The 20,596-nt window shown below is 39.4% G+C and overlaps 1 long non-coding RNA gene across 1 annotated transcript in view; it reads right to left on the bottom strand.

Moving 5' to 3' along the window:
• Positions 1–874: 874 nt before the first annotated feature.
• LOC139668947 (uncharacterized) overlaps positions 875–20,596 on the bottom strand; it is a 49,722-nt gene continuing 30,000 nt past the window's right edge. Inside the window, exons 2-3 of the long non-coding RNA XR_011697151.1 lie at positions 1,759–1,819; positions 875–959 (exon numbers count right to left, since the gene is read on the bottom strand). This is a non-coding gene — a long non-coding RNA (uncharacterized lncRNA). The remainder of the gene's footprint in view (positions 960–1,758; positions 1,820–20,596) is intronic.

Genomic DNA, 20,596 nt, shown 5'->3' with positions numbered 1-20,596 from the left:
TAGTAAGAATACACAACTCCACTTCGGGAAAAACAGAGGGCTGGAAACAGCAAAGAATGAAACACAACATGTTTCAAGCCAACTTTATTTCAAATAACAGGCAGTTTTGTTTTACAGTTAAAAAGGAAAAAAGTACTTAGTTGACATTGTAGGAGATCAAATGCTGCTTCCTTTAGGACTACATCTGCATATGTGTACATATGGGCACACGTGTGTCTATATTCTTCAATTAATGTTTGGTTCTGTAAAGTGTTTAGAAGTAAAAAAGAACAAAATATGGCCTCTCCAATAGTTTAACTGACAATATCTCATTAAATTGAGGGACTGATTTTATTCCAAGTGCATGGCAAAAAAAGAAGTCAAAAAGTTTACTCAGAGCCAAGGGCGACAGGAGAGTTGCCTTTTTCAAGAAACATGGCGGTACAAAACTTGCAAAGTTTATGGAATCTTTCTGGTTTGTATTGCTTTATAAGATCTGACAGAGGAGTATTGTTTCCAGAAGTGTAACTTCTTAATGTGTTTCCCAGAATTCTGAAAATATTGTATGTAGGCATTAGCAGTCTAAGGGTCACCTGCATCCTGCTGGAATAACCTTACCTATACATGGATAGAAATATGTAGTAATATATATAGATGTACTCCTTTTTTTTTCCCCAACAAATTTTTGAGAAATACACAAAGATGTTGAGACACTAAGGATGTCTTTAGCACAGCAGAAATACACTTTAAAATTTTTAAGTTTGAAAAAAACCTTCTGCTTTGTTCGTTTATCATTATTTAGCTCTGTTTATTATTATTTAGCAGAAAGCACAACATCCTTCTTCCCTTGCCTCTTCATTTCACTAAATGCCCCACAGGTACCATTCAAAGGAGGTCTGAAATTCTAATACAAACTAACTTGATCCAGAAGTCTCTTCTCAAGCAAATTATCCTGATCAGTACAGCTTCATATGGTATTTCTATGGATGTAAAGCACATGAGACAAATATTTTAAACCACTGCTCTCCTGTACTGACCATGTGCAACCAATAGATTGTTGGCTATGCCTAATTATTTCTTATTTTTTAATAATCTGTGAGCTGTAAAGCACCTATCATGGCTGCCAACCAGACTTCTCAATAACATTAAAACAAAGCAAAAGAGCTCTCAAATATTGACTCAGTAATTTATCTCCCTCCCTCAAGGAAACCTTGCCTGCCATAAAATTTCAATCAATTGCACACACACAATTATGAAAATATGGGCCTCAAAACTTCATTCAAAAGCCTGATTATGCTAAATATAGATCAGCACATAATTTCTTCTTTCTTTCTATTTTTAAATCATGGTTTTTGACAAATGTTGACATTACAGTGAGTGGTTTAGATTGTTTTTCTTCCTCTTTTGCATTGAAAGGTTTGTGGAGGGTTTCATAGGTTTAATAGCTACATATTCTTTATTGCTCCTTTAAACTACTAATAAAAGTGATGAAAAGGCATGAAAAATCATCACTGATGGCATAGGAATTCACTTAAAATACGATCTTTCCTTTGCTCAGTTATCATCTGTGGTAGTGTTTCTTTACAAAAATGGTAAAGGGCTAAAAGTTCTTAATAAAAAACACATGCCTTTCTTTATTCCACCACCAGACTTGAATGTATTCCCTTGAGGAAAACTACACCAGGTTAACTACTGCAACACAGCCTCATGGTAAATCAGATCCGTTTTTAAAAATGCATTCCCAGAAGATTCGGTTTAATACACTGTTTCTGAGAATACCTCTGTGAGATTGTCTTTTCCCTCTGATAGTCCCACTCTTCATATTTGGAAGCAATCTCAGCTGGTGAAAGGCAAGAACAGAAAACATGACTTTTAGACAATAAAGCAACAAAGACCAGAATTACTTAGACATTAAAAACATAGAGCTTATTATGTTGCATTCAGTAACTTTTTTTCTATCTCTGGATATGCAAAATTCTTCACGCTTAACAGAAGGAAAATTGGGTGATTTCCCTTGAAGTATGTGAGAGGCAGTGTTATTGGTCCAAACCTTAAAATATGACAACATTAAGAAGCTTTTATCCATACTTATGGCCAGGTCTATGGACCTTCTAGTTAAAAGGTGAAAAGTGTGGTATTAAGGTTTTATACTTATGTTTTCAAAGTTTATTTTAATTTGAGAAAATATCCCCAAATTTAAAATGGAAATCACTGGAGACTGAGCAGCAGGACTTGTTTTAGAAGACAAAACTTTTAAACCAGATCTTCCCATTTGCAAATGACATGGGGTCTGCCAGTGATAATTGATTCCACATAAAACAGCTTCACTTCCTTGTTCAGGAGCAGTGACATAGCCTTGAACATTAAGGGAGGGGGGGGAGCAGAGGGGGAGGAAAGCATCTTAATTCAAACACAGAAAGAAAAGCCTAGAACAAGCATTTGACCTTGCTCTGAAGGAAAGGAAAAATAGTAAATTCTAAATGAACTAAAAAGAAATAGTTTGTGACTGATGAAATAAGAGTATCAGATCAGGTGGTTTTCTGGTAAAGCTGCTTTACAGAATGGATAGAGGGACATAATGCCTAATGATACTTCACCCCATTGTGCATCATGCAAGTAGCTTCAAAAGCACACTAGGAAGGGGCTTCTTCATGAAGATGTTAGGTACAAGGAGGGTTATCGGGTTAGGAAGAGGTTCATTTTCTTTGTAATTTCTCAGACTGTGAGGTTAAAATGGTTAAGCAGTTATCCTTCAGTCTGTATTCCTACAAGCAATAAAATGAAGGAATTACTTGTAAGGGCAGAAATGTCATTATTTTTGCACTCATCCTGACCCCAGCATCTAAAAATACAAAATGCTGGAATTTGTGGAGCAGGTGACATTTTAAAAAAGGGCCCAGGGAAGTCTAATAGTGTAAAGGCTAAATGTACTTAGGAGGTGGAGGAACAGAAATAGAGAGATATCTCTGCTTCTGACCCAGGCCTAATAAGATTGGCCACATAATTCATTTCAATGACTCCTTGTCTGTGCAGTTTACCTCTGGGTTTAGACAGAAACATTTCTCTTTAGCATAATGGATCACAGTGTCAAGTTGCCTACCTTCTGCCTCAAAATGGGGTTACTTTTAGTCTGATCCTCATGTTGAACACACAAGGAATATATATGACTCATCAACCTTTGCCAAAAGCATAAGATATATTCCTGAAACTCAAAGGCTATCCACTATTTGAAAAGGTTTGGCTGCCTTGTATTAATTGAACTGAGCTTCCTTTTAGGTCTCCAGCAGCTTTCTGAAGCTGCCCAAGTGTCCTGGATTGAGCTGGCAAAATGCCAACTGCCCAACATAGCATGTTAGAGCTTCCCTCCCTCTGCCAAGAAAAGGGAGAAAGGAGAAAAACTTCAAAACAGGTTAAACTTAAAACTAACTATATATATTTATACAGAAAAGAGAAAATTAAAAGAAACTACAATATAACACACACTTACACAAGTTAGATATATCAAAAAAAACTCCCATCGAACACAAATCATTATTCTAACTACAAATTACCTCTAGAGAACTCAATTCCCCAGAGACAGACCCAAGCAGAGAGAAAAACTAAGAACAAACATTTTACTTCTCTAAGATAGCATGATGGTGAACTGGTGATGGGCTTGGGCCTCCCGTCCCTCCTGGGATGGCACTGTGTGTCTTTCTGGGATCACAGCCATGAAGGAACTGAACAAGCCACTCCCACACCAGCTCCTTCACTTGGAGATGATGTCAGAATATGGTATGGAATACTATTGGCTAGTAGTCAGCTGTCAGCTAGCCCAGCCCAGCTCAAGTCAGCTGATAGTCTCAGGCCTAGTCTGAAATCTAAAGCCTAAATTTAGGTCTACCTGGCTAAACCCATAACAACAAGGTATATAAAATTTCTAAAACACAGTATCACAGTTCTGTAATCCCTTTGTTTTTCCTTCTTTTTTTCTTCCTAACAGCCTCACTGTATACCCAGTCAAAGTCAAGTACTTAATTCTGCTTCCTAGGGACACTGCATTATTTCTAGTGTATTACCTCATATTTATCCTGCACGCTACAGCCTGGAGAATCAAGCATTTGATCAGGAGTTAAAGAAGAATTAATGTAATGGTGAGCAAAAGATCTTTTTATTCTTCTTGATTTGAAGGCAGGCATGGCTAAATTCTGAATCACATGAGTACAACATCAAGCAGTCTTTGAGAAGTCCAGTAAGGATGGCCATGTAATTTGAGAAAAATGAAGACATTTCTCTGTATTTACCTTAGTCCTTGTTGTTATAATCAACAAATACCAGCTAATACTGTCTGCCCCTCCACTCAAATTTCCAAGTTTCGTGTGTAGTCAGGCCACTAGAAACGTGCAAGCAAAGTATTCAAAGGACAGAATAGCGCGGTCTTAGTAAGAGAATTTTAGGCACTTCCCATCTCAGAGGACCAAGACTCGCTTTTCACATTACTTTTTCAGAGTAGATTTGACCCAAGGCTAAAATCCCTGCTATGCTGCAGGTCCTAACAGAAAACTCATGGGCTACACCAGGGTCAGGCTTTCACTTAAGGAGCCTGTAGCACACTTTGCTGCTGCAAAACAGAACTGAGTCAAAGGAGCAGATATGCCAAGCAACCTGGTGTCTTTTCTTAAGAGGCATCGTTTTACCTGGTACAGTAGCAGCTTGTGGTGCAGCAGGAAAGACTTGCAGTTCCCTATGAACATGATTCTACATTTCACATGGCCAGCTCTTCTGCTTTCCCAAAACATAATGATTCATCAAATTTAGCCAGGAGCCATACCAAAAAGCTCCAGTCATACATGGCTTCATCCACTGCTATATTTATCCTGCCCGTCTTACACCAATGTTTCTTCCTTGTGCCCAGCAGACAAACCAAGCAGACCAACAATGCTGGGGCTTCTGCAGTTTTGGAAACAGGCTTATCTAACAGCATCCTTCTTGCCTTCCTGAATTCAGAGAATATCAAAGCCTATCTCTTCTTCCCTAGCCTTGCAGAGACAACCCTTTAGTCAAAGCACAGCCACTGCTTGCTGTCAAGAGCCAGTGGTCATGAAGGGCAATAACAGCTTTTTGCCACCAAGCCCCTCAGTGCCAACTGCAGTGGGAGACACTGTCACTACACTGATAATTTTTTTCAGAAGCCTAAGTCATCTCCTGTGAGACATAGAGAGCCTGCTGCTATAAACTGGCATAATTCCATCAAATTTATGCTGTTACACCATTTGCAACCATAAGTCTATCCTCTTGTGTATTTGAATTATGAAACAGATTTTAGTTACAGTATCCCACATTGCTCCTCAAGTAATAAACCATACAATATTCTCAATCTCCTTAGATGCATGCTTAGCAATACTTTGTAATATTTTTAATAGTTTTTCTACCATCACTAATTTCATTAACTTAATGGTCAATGTCTTTATGCTTATTGAAAAATCTCAGGTTAAAAATGGTTGTTAAGTATAGAACAGAACTATAAAAGAAAATTATAGTATTTGATTAAAATAAAACTGGTAAAAAATAAAGAGGATTTTTTTTTGTTTCTAGTTATAGCTTTTAACTAGAGCACATAATCAAACTCCAGATTTTAGATGCATATGAAATGTGAACCCTAATCTAAATGACAAGTAACCTCCAGTGTAATGGGAGGAAACAAAAACCATAGATCCAAACAGTCCTAAAATTTGGGGGTTTATAAATCTGGATTTGAAATTTATGGCTTATGCCTACTCAAATAAACTTCTATTTAAAACCATATTTCAATAAACTTCTATTTTGTGGTTTAAGCCTATTTAAGTAAGCCCTTTAAAATTGAGTTCTATTTATAGACCCTGAACTTATTTACAGTATCATTTTTTATTATTTTAGGATTAGCTATATCTTTATGTAAAGAAGAACCTTTGTTCAGAAGGTATTTCTCCCTTCTTCATCCATGACATAATCTAAAGGATACAACAGAAATGGTTGCATCATGTGTTTATTATTATAAATAAATCACTTACTGGTAGTGTTTCAGGATGAGAACATACAAGAAAGATGACCATGAGAAGGTGAGATTTTAGTTGCTCTTATTCCCATAATTTTTTTCATTTCATTGTTGTATTTGTTTGAAATAAACTTACTATAGGAGGTTTTGAATTCAGTTTAATTGAAAGGTAGTCCATGTTCTCACTGAGTATTTTCCAAACTGGGTAAGTCTTAAGACTATTGGTAAAAACGATGATCTTTTTACATAGTGTTCAAAAACATCACCCAAAATGAAATTATCACAATTATTTTTGTAAATAACTTTTCTACCAGACCTTCCTTTTTCAGCAGTCTTCATTCTTTATTATCCATTACCATCAATTTATCCCTTTTGTTTTTCTCTAGTCATCTCTTTCCTTTTACCCAAATATCTGCCAGTCTTTTTCCTTATATTAGTACACCTTTCCTCCTGTTTGGGGCCAAAAATCGACAGTGAATTCAGATGATCCTCAGAGATCAAAAGTATATGTGACTGTGCTAGAGTGACCTTGCAGTATTAGGGCTTTTATAGCTTCCTTCTTATCTCCCCATTAACATTTGAACTATACCTCTTTTTTATAAGGCTCCAAGTTCTCTCTCAGGAGAGATGAGCAAAGAAATAGATGACAGTTGCCACTTCTAGGTTTTCCCAAAGTTGGCAATCAAAGTGAGAAGTCATGAATGCACAGTACTGCTGCAATATCATTTTCTGTAGACCTAAGACATAAATTGTCATATGATTCCTTTATGCTTCCCTGTCTCTTTTGCTATGTTTTTGTTTTAACAAAGAAAAAGGTCCATCCTTTTTTCCATTTCAACTGAGGAGATATGACAAAAGACAGTTTTCATGAACTAATTACAGTCCTTTGGAAATTACCTTTTGTGCATAGGAAAATATGGGTTTTTTTCTTTTTTTCCCTACTGATGAGAAAGCAGTATGAATAAAAAGTACTATTTAAAGAAAGAGTACAGTTACATAACCTTTCCACAAAATTCAGACAATTTTTTAGCTCCCCTGTGCAAAAAGAATTATGCTACTTCCACAGAATTATACTCACAATAATCCATAAAAAGGTTTCTATACAGAAAAAAAATAATAGGTTTTTCCTTTGGAAGAGAGTATTGCCTTATGCCACAGTGCACATTCACTATTCAACAGTGCCATCACATTTTGCCATATTCTATCTGTATACAGCAAAACCTGCCAGTATATACTCCTGACTCCCTGGTTGGAAAATTAAGGAGAAATGTATGCACATACTTAATGACAGACTCCAGTCCCTCATGGTGCAGGTTCACAGTCATCACAAGCTGATATAGGGCTGCACTGTCACCAAAACAGAGCTTTAGGTCAGAAGACAGTTGCCTTCACTGGAAAATCATGATCATTATATATTTTTTTGTTTCTGATGTGGTCTAGAAGGACCATGTGGGTAGTCCTCCCAAATCATCAAACCATTTACCAGCACCACTGCTAGAAATCAGAAGAGAGGTACTTGAAATGCAACAAAATTTGGTGGGGTTTGAAGAAAGTATACATGTACCAAGAGGACTTACCTATGTTAAATTGGATGTGGTTAATTATTTCACAAGCCAGATCTATGCAAGAAAAGATTTACTACAGTGTCTCTGCAATATATTGTCCACTTAGGTGTTGTTCTGAGAAAACATAGGAATGAACCAGTACTCTGATAGGATAAGAACAGGACTGAAGATTTTTCTACTGCTAAGAACTGTATGGAAAGGTGCTATCTATTCTTCAGTGTTTAATCAGTGTGTGAGAGGACCCCACACATAGTTTGTAACCATATAGTTGTAGTTCAGGCTTTCAGGTTCCCTCAGCAAACTCCACTAGCACGGGAAACAGAATCAAGAGGAGTATGGTACCCGAAAGGCATGAATCATGTAATTCATTTTACTTGCTATCTCCTAGGACCCCTGAGTGAGCTTTTCTTTTTCAACCTGTATGTAATATGCATTGAGAAATCACAGTTGTTTGGATGAAGGTTACCAGATTTGCATCTGTGTTAGAAATATTCTTCCTCTCTCTCTCTCTATGTCCTCCAAGGAAGAGTCATTATTTCTCATTTTAATAGACAACAGCAGGACAATTTTTATATTAGAAAAACCAAACATCATGTGAATCATGCACAAAATCTCTTATTTTTCCAGGAAGTGTAGAATCATGAAAACAATTGTAGCAAAATGTGGCATACTACTTTTGGTGCCTTCCTGCCAGCCAGAAAAAAAAAGCAGCAGCAACAACAAAAAAGTCACAAAGCAGCTTTGTGGTTTATCAACTATACCACTGAGCCTTTTGGCCATCACTGTAAATCTCTTCAAATTCTTGCTCCTGTTTTGATGGAAAACATTCAGTTCTATAATAATAGTACTTAGATAACCTGTACTTGACCTGTCTTTGGATAGTGATGATTTTCCATACAAGATGTTTTACTGTGATAACATGGTGATTCAGACACTCTATCTTAAGGCAGCTGGTGTACAAGTGCTTGGCTCTGGGAATTTTTTTCTCTACTGCTATTTGAATGTAAGCCGCGTGCTGAAGGCCTTTCATCCCAGGCACATTTTCAAAGTATTCTCCCAGTTAATGCATTTCCATTAGAATTCCTCTGTTTTTTATTTCAAGAACACAGCATTGCACCCATGGGAACTGAGCTTTTCAGGTGTTAAAGAGGATTTGTTATAAAGAAAGTGATTATAATAGGATTTAATGTAATTGAAAGTCAAGGTACAGTAGCCATACACTGTATCAGAGACAGCATTAAACTTGTTTTGTGAGTGAAGGAGTTTTGCTAAGTAAAACCTGGGGCCACAATGAATAAACCAGGGTGGAAGACCTCCTGCTGTTGTGCTCCGTTCATTAGCCAGTGCTATCCTGACTGCCTTGCTCCCCGGAGAGGCAGGACAAGCAGCAGAGCTGAACTCCCAGAGGCTTGTAACGGCACGAGAAAAATCTTCAGAAGTAGCAGAGGCAGCTCCCACGGATTCAGCTTGTCCAAGCAGGTCCTCCTCTTGCAGATTGTCACGAGCTCTGAAAGAGCTCTTTCCAGCCGCAACCTCAGGTAAGTTTCACAGATGGCCTAACATTGCTGTGCAAGGCAATGCTTTTGTTCACGGGACCAATGTGAAACTAATTTGACTCTTCCACAAATTCACTGAATTCCTTTGTGCTATAGACCCTCCTGGCAAGCAAAGGAGTTGTCAAAACTCTCTGGAAGAACACTGTTCCCCTTAATTGCTTTTCTTGCATCCTTGAAATCCTGTGGACAGACAGGCTTACGGTATCTCACATATTTAAATAACCCTTATTATCAAGTAATTGCCATTCTTCAGAATTTTCATCTTCTTTTTCCTTATCATAGCTTGCACTCTTTACTTTTGGCTTCACTCCTGCTCTCTCTCCATTTTCCAGGGGATCTTGCTTACCTCAAACAGCATTTTGAACTTAGCCATTTAATCATAATTTGTTTTCTCTTTCCTCCTGCTTTCTTTTTAGCTGCTTCTGTATTACAATGTCCTTAGATAACTTCTTTCTTGATGGTATGTGGGTAGTAGAAGTCACTGCTAGTATCTTTTATTCCACTTGTTCCGTCTTTGTTATTCTTCAACATTATGCATTCAGTAACTTCTCCAGATCAGAGGTCAGGAATTTAAACTCACTAGTGTTTGGGCACTTTTATGTCCCTTGCTGACTTGGTCAAAATGTTTTTCATTTAAAAGACAAAAAGTCTCTTTCAATAAAAATGTACTTTTAAGGAAAGAAAAATATATACTTTACAATGTTTTCATGACAGAGGGGATTGTTCCAGAAAGAAATCAGTTCAGATCAGAGCAACACAAACTAGACTGAGGCTTTAACCACACTATTGCTTCAGTTTTCACTTTTGACAGGAAATCTCTAACAAAAAGCCTGACATTTTTCTTTGAAATTTCCTAGAGATATAATTGGCATTTGGAGGTCATAATGAAAGTAGGTGACTGCATAGATATGTTTGACTTTAAAAAAAACAGTGACAGCACTGTATTTTGGTTCTTCATTAATCTGGGTCTTTACATTGAACAAAGATGTTTAGAATAATGAAGTATTTTCATGCACTACAGTGAACATGAGTTTCTCACAAGCTGCTCCTTCCTAAATTACATAAAATATATGCTCAGTTCTGAGTCAATGACAAATCAAGCAACTTGGGATCTGCTGCATGTATGCATATATGCACCAGCATCATAATCATCATCATACCCCACCCTTTTGCTTGTTGCCATCCCTGAAACACAGGCCTCTCAGTAGTGTTGAATGGCAGCAATTCCAACAGCATGAGAAGCCACTAGACAGCTCCAGTTTTAGGCAACATGTTCCTGTATGTTTTACTTGTCATGCCTCTGCCCTTCCAGAGCTCAGAAGTTGCACAAGTGTAAAACGTAGATGTTCTGCTGTAAGCAGGCATCAAGCAAGGAAAGCATGGTCTAGTTTCAGAAAGGAAACGAATTATGTACCACCACCATAGAAGGCTGAGGGTGTTGGATTAGAGAAGAGAGAGGTGGACGTTTATTTTCAAGGCTTCCTTGCTTCTTGTCTTGCAGCTCCACTTTTAACATTCTAGATGGGGCATGAAACTGTAAATCCTGGGTTCACCATTTCCATCCTTCTCTTATTCTGATTACAACTTGGGCAGCAACTCTGAACCATCTCTTTTATTATATTTTCCAAATGTGCAGTGGCCATGCACTTCTAGCATTCCTCATACACAGAAGAGAAAAAAGTTGTTTGCACTATAATTTCCTTTATATTCTACCACTTCACCTCTCTATTTTGGGTCAGGATTTGTATTCTGTCTTTCTGATGAAGAAAGAAAAAAACCAACAATCAAGGAAGTTCATTAGGAAAAAAGAGAAATGTCACCGATAATTAGTTAAGAACACCAACCTGAGGAACCAGTTTAGCAACACACATAGACACACACACACACAAAACAATTAGTGTTTCAATCTTAAAATTCAGGACCTTTGATGAAAATGTTCAATGGTGAGGATCAATTTCTGATGTTCTTGAAGGGCAGAAAGAGAGATAATAACTTTGATGGCGGCTCTTTGTTTAAATGACTATTGTTTGTAGTTAGCAGATATTTAATCTCCACTACAGAGAGGAACCACTACACAGCTAAACTCTCTTCTAATGAGATCATTATTTTCTTACCACTCTTCAGAATGAATGTCATTTTACATAGCAAAACTACAGAGGCAGCGTTTTAGAACACTGCTACCTTTTATCTAACCAACATAAGAGGCACTTGAGAAAAGGACAAGGAGGGTCAAGAAGAAAATGTATGCGGCAGAGCTTCTCTGCCTGGCAGGCAAGGGAAGGACAAAGGAAGAGGTCCATGATAACAAAACTGACCATCATTATCAGTGGAGAGGGGTCCAAGCTGCAAAGTTTCAGAAATAGTTGGAGTGGGTTTGGCCCGGTATATTAAAGGGATTTGCTTGGATTTAATGCCAACCTTCGGGGTTTAGTCACATTTTTAATTACCACTAAATATTAATATTTTGACATTTGCCAATTATTATTCAGCCTGGAAAGATAGCAGCAAGCTTAGCAGCAACAGAAACCTCACCGCTTCTGCGTACTGCCCCTTTAAAGAGCGAAGTCTCTCCCTCCCAGACAAAGGGGACATGCATGCGATATGTGCCATTTTGCATTTCATTTTAGCTGCAGACTGAGAGAAGAGAGCCGGTGCATTCTGCTACAGCGCTTTCAAACCCTTCTGCCCGCCCTGTCCCTGGGCCAGATCCTGCTGCCGTTCCCTTAGAGCTCCGCCAGCACAACCCGAACATATGCCCATGGCTCAGCCACTGCAGCCCCAGCCCACAGCTCGGCACTAACACACCGGATCACTGTGCCGGCCATGGAATCCTCAAAGAGGGGAGGGAGGGTGTGCACTGTTGGAGGCAGTCACGTTTTAAATTGCTCTAAGTCACTGCTTTGGTGCCTGCCACTGGATCAGTCTGGCAGGACATAAATATTCATAGCGGACTGCCACTCTACCTGTGCCCCTCTGGCTTGTTAATAAATGAATGGAGGGTTCTGACAAGGAATTTGCAGACCAAGGAGCCGCCTAGAGCCAGCTAATCAGAAAAAGTAGTCCCAGGCAGCAGGTAGAAATTATACTGCCCGCCTTGAGCATTCAGAATTGTGAAACTGGCCCAAGGAATCACAAGAGCTACTTAAAAATCCTGTGATTTTAATAAACAATTCACACGGGAATGCTTTTATTTGCTTTTGGATTTTACAGATTTCCGGGATCATATTTATAAACTTTAGTGAGAATATAAGGCCCTGAAGGCTCTTATTAAAAAGGGAAAGAGAGGAATATCTGCATCCTCTCCTGCAATCCCAGGAACAAACCAATGACAACAAAAGATGTGATCAGAAATCCTACCACTGTCAGGCTTCTAAAGCCACGGGAGCAAGCAATCATTTAACCTCTTTCTCCACCTCTCCCTCTCTCCCCATATTCCTCTTGAAAAACATGGAAGTTTTTGCTTTTGTTCCTTCTGTTGTTTCATTTGCTCCCCCGTGTTTCTCCAAATCTGAAATAAGTCATCTCTTTTGCCCTTTGTTTATGGGGAAGCATGTTCGAGAAGCGAAAGAATCAATGCTCCACTCATCGAATGGAGGAGTGTTTGGCATTCATAACATGAATGGATGAAAATAAATGCCTCTGGCTGCAGTTTTCACCCTGCCTCCACGCTCTGGCTCTACCAGGCCTGAATCGGAGCAGCGGCATTGGGGAAAGGGGCCTCTTGTTGAGTTCTCAGTGTAAGGGTCAGAGCATTCAGGCATGTGCAGACATGCCAGTCCTGGCCTGCGCTGTTTTTGTTTGTTGTTTGTTTTAACAGCTGCTAATAATTATATTATCCTGCTACAGAGGTAGTTCTGGGAAATGGGGATCTTTGAAAGCACTGAAGTGATAGGAGGAAGATACCGCTTCCCTCCCCCCACTCTCCTTCATCATGTTAGTTTTCAGATACAAACAGCATTCCTGCCTCGTTCCCCTCTGAAGTTAAAAGACTTAAATTCTTTACAAGGAAGGTCATCCTTTTGTAGCCAAAACGCTGTTTGCTTTTGCCTTTCCACTCACTTTCAAACGAAACAAAAAATAACCCTGAGAGTGAGCACCAGAGTCCACTTCACCAACTCAGAAATTAAGCATAACAAGCTCTGGGAGAGAAAAAAAAATAAAAAACCTGTTTCAGTTTATTGAGGGTGTGTGTCTGTGTCTGTGTCTGTGTGTCTGTGTTTTCAGCACCGTGCACTTCCCAGCAGCTCTTCCACGAATGCTGTGCAGAGTGTTCCCAACGTGACCCGATGGTTAGTTAGCAAGCTCTGGGCACACAGGCAGCAGTCACACGATGTTCGGGACCTCGGTGTGCTCACTCAAAGGAACACTGTCAACTACCTTTAATAGTGTTAAATATAATTTATCGATTCTCTATTGTTTGTAATAATAACCTCCCTGAAGCTTGAGGATAATGTTTTCTTTTCCCCTGCAGATTTTGTCCTGTCAAATATTTTTTTTCTTTGTGCTGTTGCTAATAGACCTTGAAATTAACATTGCATTTATACTTAGGATCCGTACCATGATTGTGCTGGTGCACTGCACTCATCCATCAGCAAAGCAAAAGAGGAGAAGGAAGATGCATCTGAGCCCCTTACCACCCTGGGAAAAAATGGGTCAAATTCTGCCCTTAGACATAGGCACAGGACTCTCATTAAAGTCAGGGGGAGCCTGGCTGCATATGTGTCACTGAGGCAGAATTTGGCTCTGTGCTTACTAGCTGACTGAGCTGTAAAGCTAGGGAAAGCATAAAATGTTGGGGGGGGGGGAGGGGAGAGCTGGTTAATGTGTCCTGTATAAACATTGGCTGTTGGGGATTTTGATATCATTCTGTGAGATCAGATACATTTAAAATGAAGAAAAGTACACCTAATTATCTATGAAATTAGAATGAGCTTTAACGTGAATTAAACTGGGGTCTAAACAAAGTGACAGTATCCCTTGGAACAGTTGCCTAAGAAATATTAATAAGCTCCAGGTAAAATCAGAAGACGGGGTTTGTAAGACTCACTTGTATTTAGCAAAATGGCAGTTATTCATTTTACATTAGCAATTAGCAATAAAGAATTTATTAACTTACTTTGAACTTTTTTCCCCACTTTAACAAAACTTCAATAAAAGACTTATGCTGCTGTTAAAACCACATTGTGTTGACAACCTCTGGAAAACACAGTATGTACCAGGGTCCCATTAGCAAGCAGGAATCAGGAAATATTTAAAGGGCCCCTTGTTATACCTGCTAGTATCTCTTTCGTTCCCATGGAAAATGAGAAATGAGCTGGAATGTAAACAAGGGGGAAGAGGAGAATAAGAAATGTACCAGAAGCACATTCGGGATAGCCAAATCCTACAGTTTTGCATAAGGCCTCGCACTTCTAGGGAGGGGGTTTCCATCGCTTGTAGAGAGCTGATGATGCATGGAAGGCTGACGCTGCAAAATAACCAGCACAGGGGGAAGGGAGCAGGGAGAGGATGAAGGAATAGTATATATAGCTTTTCACCTTTCGGTCTCTATTCGATTCACTCTCTGTGCATGTTATGAAATCACTCAGTGCAACACAACCTGATGAAATAATCATGCTTACAAAACCTGTATGTATCGAGAAATTGCCAGAACTTCATCTATATGTAGGGTTCCCATACAGGAAATAAAACTGGGTGATTTATGACATTTTATTGCTCTTCTTGGCCATTGCTAATGTTTTCTTCATTGAGAAATGACAGAACCCACATGGATTTTTATTGTGCATTTCACCAGCCTTCTTCCCAACCCCCTTCCCTCTTCTTCCTTTCCTGGGTGAACTTGCTTTGAGTTTAGATGAAAGTTTATGGAGGCAGAGGAGTGTCAAGGGGACTGAATCCAAACACAGAGCCAATGAGCATGTTGCCAGATTTTATCTACCCTCACTGAAAATACCGTATCCAGAAAAAGATGAGTGATTATAAAGGAGAGTGACTTAGCCTCTAACTTACACAAAAATTCTTGGATCAGTCTCTAGTTTTCTTTTTAAACAAACAAAACAATGTTTCCTGTTGGCAGTTCCCAAAGTCTTTCATTTTTTTCCCATTTTTTGGCACATTGCTGAAAGGTCATGCTGATGTATTTCCAAAACATGCTCATTGAGTACAGCTTTGCAAAAAAAAAAAAAAAAAAAGAGAGAGCCCCTTTCTTTAAGTCCTGATCCTCTTCTCATTCTTTCATTTAAGGCAGAGACAAAATTTCAGCTGTTTGCAGGAATACAGGAGTAGAGCCTAATCAGAGATTCAAACTAGCTGTAGGATTAAATATAGGCTGAGTAACACCAGGTACTCCTAAAGCCACTGACACCATTATACCATCCTGTTGCTTCTGTCTGCCAGACTGTAAATGGTTCAGGCTGACAATGCTCATGGTACTTTTCAGCCTCAAGTAAAGATTTCTGACAATGAGGCAAGGGCTAAATCAGCTGTTTCTCATGTTAAAATAGTCTAGTGATGATTCCTTCAAAAGCACTTGTGCCCATGGGGGAAGAAACTTAAAACTCCATGTACTTTATTTCTGGAATGAACCGTATTCCACCAAAATGTTGCCTGATGAAAAACCTTTCCAAGATTGCACTTTCCATATGCTCAATGGGCTGCAATCTTAAACTACTGAGTTTGTGTAAGCATCATGCATTAAAATACATATACACACGGCTGCTTAAACTATAGGTGCACAAGCACACCTTGCCTGTCCACCCAAACATTTGAGTTTGCTTGCAGGCATACTGTCTTGTAATGTGTGCACATGTACCTACGTGCACGTGTGTGTGTGTGCGCGCATGTGTGGCTGCTCTTGTTTATTTGGCTTAGGCAAGCCAGCAGGAGGATGGGTAAATGGACAAAGAGCTTGACTAGAACTCAAGGAACTTACGCTCTGTTCTTGGCACAGCATCAGGTTTCCTTCATGACCATGCACTTATTCTGTCCTGCGCCTCAGTTGTCCTTGCCTGTAAGAACTTTCCTTCCTTCCACTACTGCTATATACTTAAAATCCATTAATGAACCAAGAGAACTGGCCAGGGGGCAGAGAGAAGGGGTGCACATTAAAGGAAAACTTCCTTGGTACTTGACTTTAAGAATCTCACTCTTTACAGGTAACTTTAACTGAAGAACAAATAACATTATCAGTATTCACTGTTGTGTTGTAGTAGTGCTCAGATGCACTAGTCAAAAATTTGGAACTCATTGTGCTGGCTTCTGTGAAAGCAAAGGACCAAAGTATGATATATTTGGCCTCAAAGTTACCATCAGAAGGATTTTCATAATGCTGAATAAATTGAAGTCAGCACTGCAGATCTTTGTGCCTAGCACTTGTTTTTCTAGATTTTTTATATTTAAGGGAACACAGTGTGAACTCAGTTCACAAACACTGAGAGTTTCATGTATTGCTCTGATAGGAAGCCTGCTGCTCTCTCCCTTAGTTGCTTTCAGTGAGAAGTGAAATCTTGTTGGCTTCTGGATCAGGCTTTTATCTAAGGAGTTAAAGCAAACACCAGTCTGGTGCCTTTAAACTCCAGTCCTGATCCCAGCGAGTTTGCAGAGGGCTGAGAGGCTTTGAAAAGAAAGGCAGGGTTTTTGTGACCTTTGACACACAAACATCCCGGCAAGTTACCTTGTTGTTTATTTCCACTGTACAACCCTGAACACGCTGCTTTCAGGGTGCTTACCTTCCACAGCATGACCTTTCAAGCAAATATATCCCTTCAAACTTTGGAATTCAGTGAAGTAGAATTAAAATCATTGACCTTTCATTCTTCTTCCCTCTTACACCCACCTCTCTCTCATATGCTTTCTTTTAATAACCAAGAAACACATCTGCAGTTTTTGCTGTAAACACTGCAAAAAGCATTAAGGTTTTTAAGGTAACCTTGGCAAAATCCAAATTAGAAAACATACTGCAGTGATTCACATTTAACCTCCAAGTTATTTTGCAGCATAGCTGACAGCCTGCATTCTTCAGAGCTTTGTGTTGTTTGCTTTTTTCTTCCCCTTTCTCTTTGTAAGCAGCAGGACAAAGAAAGAAAACAAACCCAAAACAGCATAGGAATTTTTTTCTCCATTAGGGGCCTGATATGTAAAATACACATGAAGAACTAGTTCCTTTTCTAGTCACTAAACTAAAAAGACACACATTTCTTACAAGATTAGAATAACTATCAAATCAACAACAACCAAAACAACAAAAAAAAGCCACCTGGGGTCTTTTTTTTTTTTAGAAAAATTTTGTTGCTTATTACTGGATGATTTAGGTCTTCAGCTTTCTCCCCTCTAGTCAGGGCCACTCAGCCAAGGAAAAGCCTTCACTGACTGCTCAAGTCATCATAGTACTGTCATCATTTCCTAATTCTGCTAGTGCTATTGCCTTGGATCATCCTTCAGAGATGAGGGAAGACAAAATCAGTTTGGTGAGCAGGGAGGGAAAGGTACCCCTGACAGCAGCACAGAGGCAGTCATTCTGGATGGAGGGCATCTGCTCAGCCTCACTGAGAGAGCAAAAGCAAGAGAAAGATGCTGCAAAGGCAAGGGGTGGGGTTCTGTTTTTCTCAGAAACGTGCTGCACTGTAGGACTGTGCCTTTTATTTTTGGCACAAATTGCTGTAGCAAATTATATAGCTTATCAGATGTGGTTTGTTAGGCTCAGTAAAGAAACCACTGCAAGGACTTGTTTTCCTTGTTGTCTGCACCCGATTATGAGATTGGCACAAATCAGATTCCTGATGTTGCACAGGAACAAGGTTGAAACTCCATGGGCCTTGTTTTTCCTATAACGAAATTAAGCATGATTGGGTTACAAACCAATTCAGCTCTGTTGGGTTGATTGCCTCTCGGACTTTACACAAAAAGTAGTCTGCCTGTTCACCTTAGTGCACAGGGATTTACTGGTAGACAGGATGCTACATGCTAATTTCCATCATTGCATAAGCTCACACAGCTCCTCTTAAAACAGCAGAATGGCGGCAAAATGCCCTTGCTCCAGGGTTACATTTGGTCACTTAGTCTAACTGTGAGAACCCACAGACTGCAGGATCAAATCCTGCAAGCCCCTGTTTTCTTCTCAAGAGCCCAGACCAGCCCTAAAGGATGTAAACATGAATTACAGGAGGTGCAGGAGGGATTTCAGAGTACATTAATAAACAGGGCTTAGCTACAGCAACTAGGGAGCAAATACACATTTTATTCAGTTGTCACAGCTACTGGAAAAATAACCTTAAGTAAAGGGGTGGGCAGTGAGGAGATTAATGTTGCCACTTCAATCCACTTGCTAGCTGCAGTGCCTCTCCCACACCAGTAAGGCACTGTCATCGCTGAAACAGCATAACCTTTTTGCCCTGATGCTGGTGGTCCCTGATGAGCAGATCTACTCAACAATGAATGGCTGGTGCCAAAGGCAGAAAGGAACAAGAGGGAAAAGATAGGCCCAATAAGAAATCCTTAGCCACCCATCTGTTTTCAGGGGAAGAGAGAAAGTATTTCATTTTCTACCTGCAAAGAAAAATGGATTCATGTCACATCCTTCGTTGATTATCCCCAGCATTATGCAATTCAATAGATTTGCTGTCTTGATTAGACAGGCAGAATAGAATTTTAATTGTGAGTCTCTGGAAGGCAAAATGGAGAGATTTGTATGAAAAAAATGGGAGGCAGCAGCGTTATTGGAAGGCTGAGCTTTTTATAGGCAGTCTTTCTGTTCATTCAACCATCTGCCTTTACTTGTGCTCTGCTGCTTGGGGTTGAGAAGTTGCTGGCTTTAAAGATGAGCCGCAAAGTTTAACCAGATAAATAAATGTGTGCAAGATCTCTCCCTACTAGCAGAACAGCCTTCAGCATTCCAGCTACATATGTTGACAAAAAGAATGTTTTAATTTTAGCATTGTTTTTACTGTTTATCAAACAGAAATTATGCACGTAGTTGCATGCACGAGTCACAGTTAAAAAGAAAGTCCCTTTCATAAAGGCCTGAGAATTGTAGACCGACAAAACTATTTTACAGGAGGCAAACAGAGAATTTTTTTTGTAGATGTGTGCTTAGAAGTGTATTGGTAGGAAGAGGAGTTGGCTGGCCTAGACTAGTGGTTACAGATCAGGGAGAAGGTAGGAGTGTCTCAGTCAGAAGCCATTGCTAATTTAAGGACTATGGAGCTTAGTTCATGCTGGAAATCAGAGCTGAACTCAGCCCAGGACCAGGTGAAAGCAAACGTGGACCTTCTGATTCCTTAATTCTTCATCAGTGATGAAATATGCCAGTCATATTTACTGGCTATGCAGGTAGGCAGTAAAGCCAGAAGTCTGGGTAAACAAAACACTTTGAGTGATATATGGTAGTCTCCACTATAGGGACTCAACCCATTTGGGGACATGATTTGCAGTGATTTCCTCCGAGGTGTAATTGTCTCCCTGCCTTTTTAATCATAAAAACTCTGGAGACAGAAAACATCACTTCCACAGGTTCATACATGGACTGGCCAGAATTCAAATACACAAATTCCAGTTCAAATAAGCCATACTCTGAGTTCTGTCAGTTCCCTCATTTAACTTAGTATGAGTAGGTTCTTAAAAGTTCAGTGCTGAGCTTTCTCTCCATGAAAAACTAAAATCATGTTGAGTTTGTTCCAATAAGAAATACAGTTGCAATCATAAACAGTTCCCTGCCCAGATCTGACCTCTTCCATAGGTGAAATAAATATAAAAATGCCTTGAAATACATCATTGCTACTAGAGGTTTATGTTGGTGGATTGAAGTGTCACTATTTTGTTCTTGTCTATAAAATAACCCTGGAGGTCCTAATGTCAGTCCAGTTAGTCTAAATAACTAAAAACTCTGGATCTTTAGTTTCTGATCTGAAAAATTATGGTGGAACTCTCCTAAGGCTATCCAACATATGGAGATTTCAGGAATTTCTGTCCTCTCAATGGAAATATTTGCATAGAACACCTTGTTATCTGCCTTTGCAATGGTCCTGGTAGTACAGCTGAGGCTGCCTGGCATTCAGGTAGTATTCAGTAACACCTGTGTTTCAGCTACCATTTCATCCCTCTTTTGCAATGACCTCTGGGGAAAGGCTTGCCTGGGTTTTGTACAAGCTCTGCTTGGTGTCATCCCTCCATCCGCACAGGAAGTGCAACAACTAACTGTAATGTTGCTGTTTCTCCACCATTTTTCACTTTTGCCGGTTTGCAACTATGAAGATTTTTGTGAGGATTGAAAAACCTGTGCCATCACCTACTGAGTGGTATTTTGTGTAGAAACAGGAATTTTTTTTTTTTTTTTGCAGAGGTCAACTTATCCATCACATGTTACTTACAATGTTTTTTCTTATCTCAAGGAATAAAGTGTTCCTTCAAGGACTGTGCTCATTCTGCATATGGAGTTTACTTTACTGCTTTTCAGGATCATTGCAGTAAGAAGGCAGAAAGCAAATTTA

Source organism: Pithys albifrons, chromosome 2, assembly GCF_047495875.1.
Source record: "Pithys albifrons albifrons isolate INPA30051 chromosome 2, PitAlb_v1, whole genome shotgun sequence".
Lineage (NCBI taxonomy): Eukaryota > Metazoa > Chordata > Aves > Passeriformes > Thamnophilidae > Pithys > Pithys albifrons.
The sequence above is the reverse complement of the archived record's forward strand: the minus strand, read 5'-3'. Positions and strand labels throughout refer to the sequence as shown.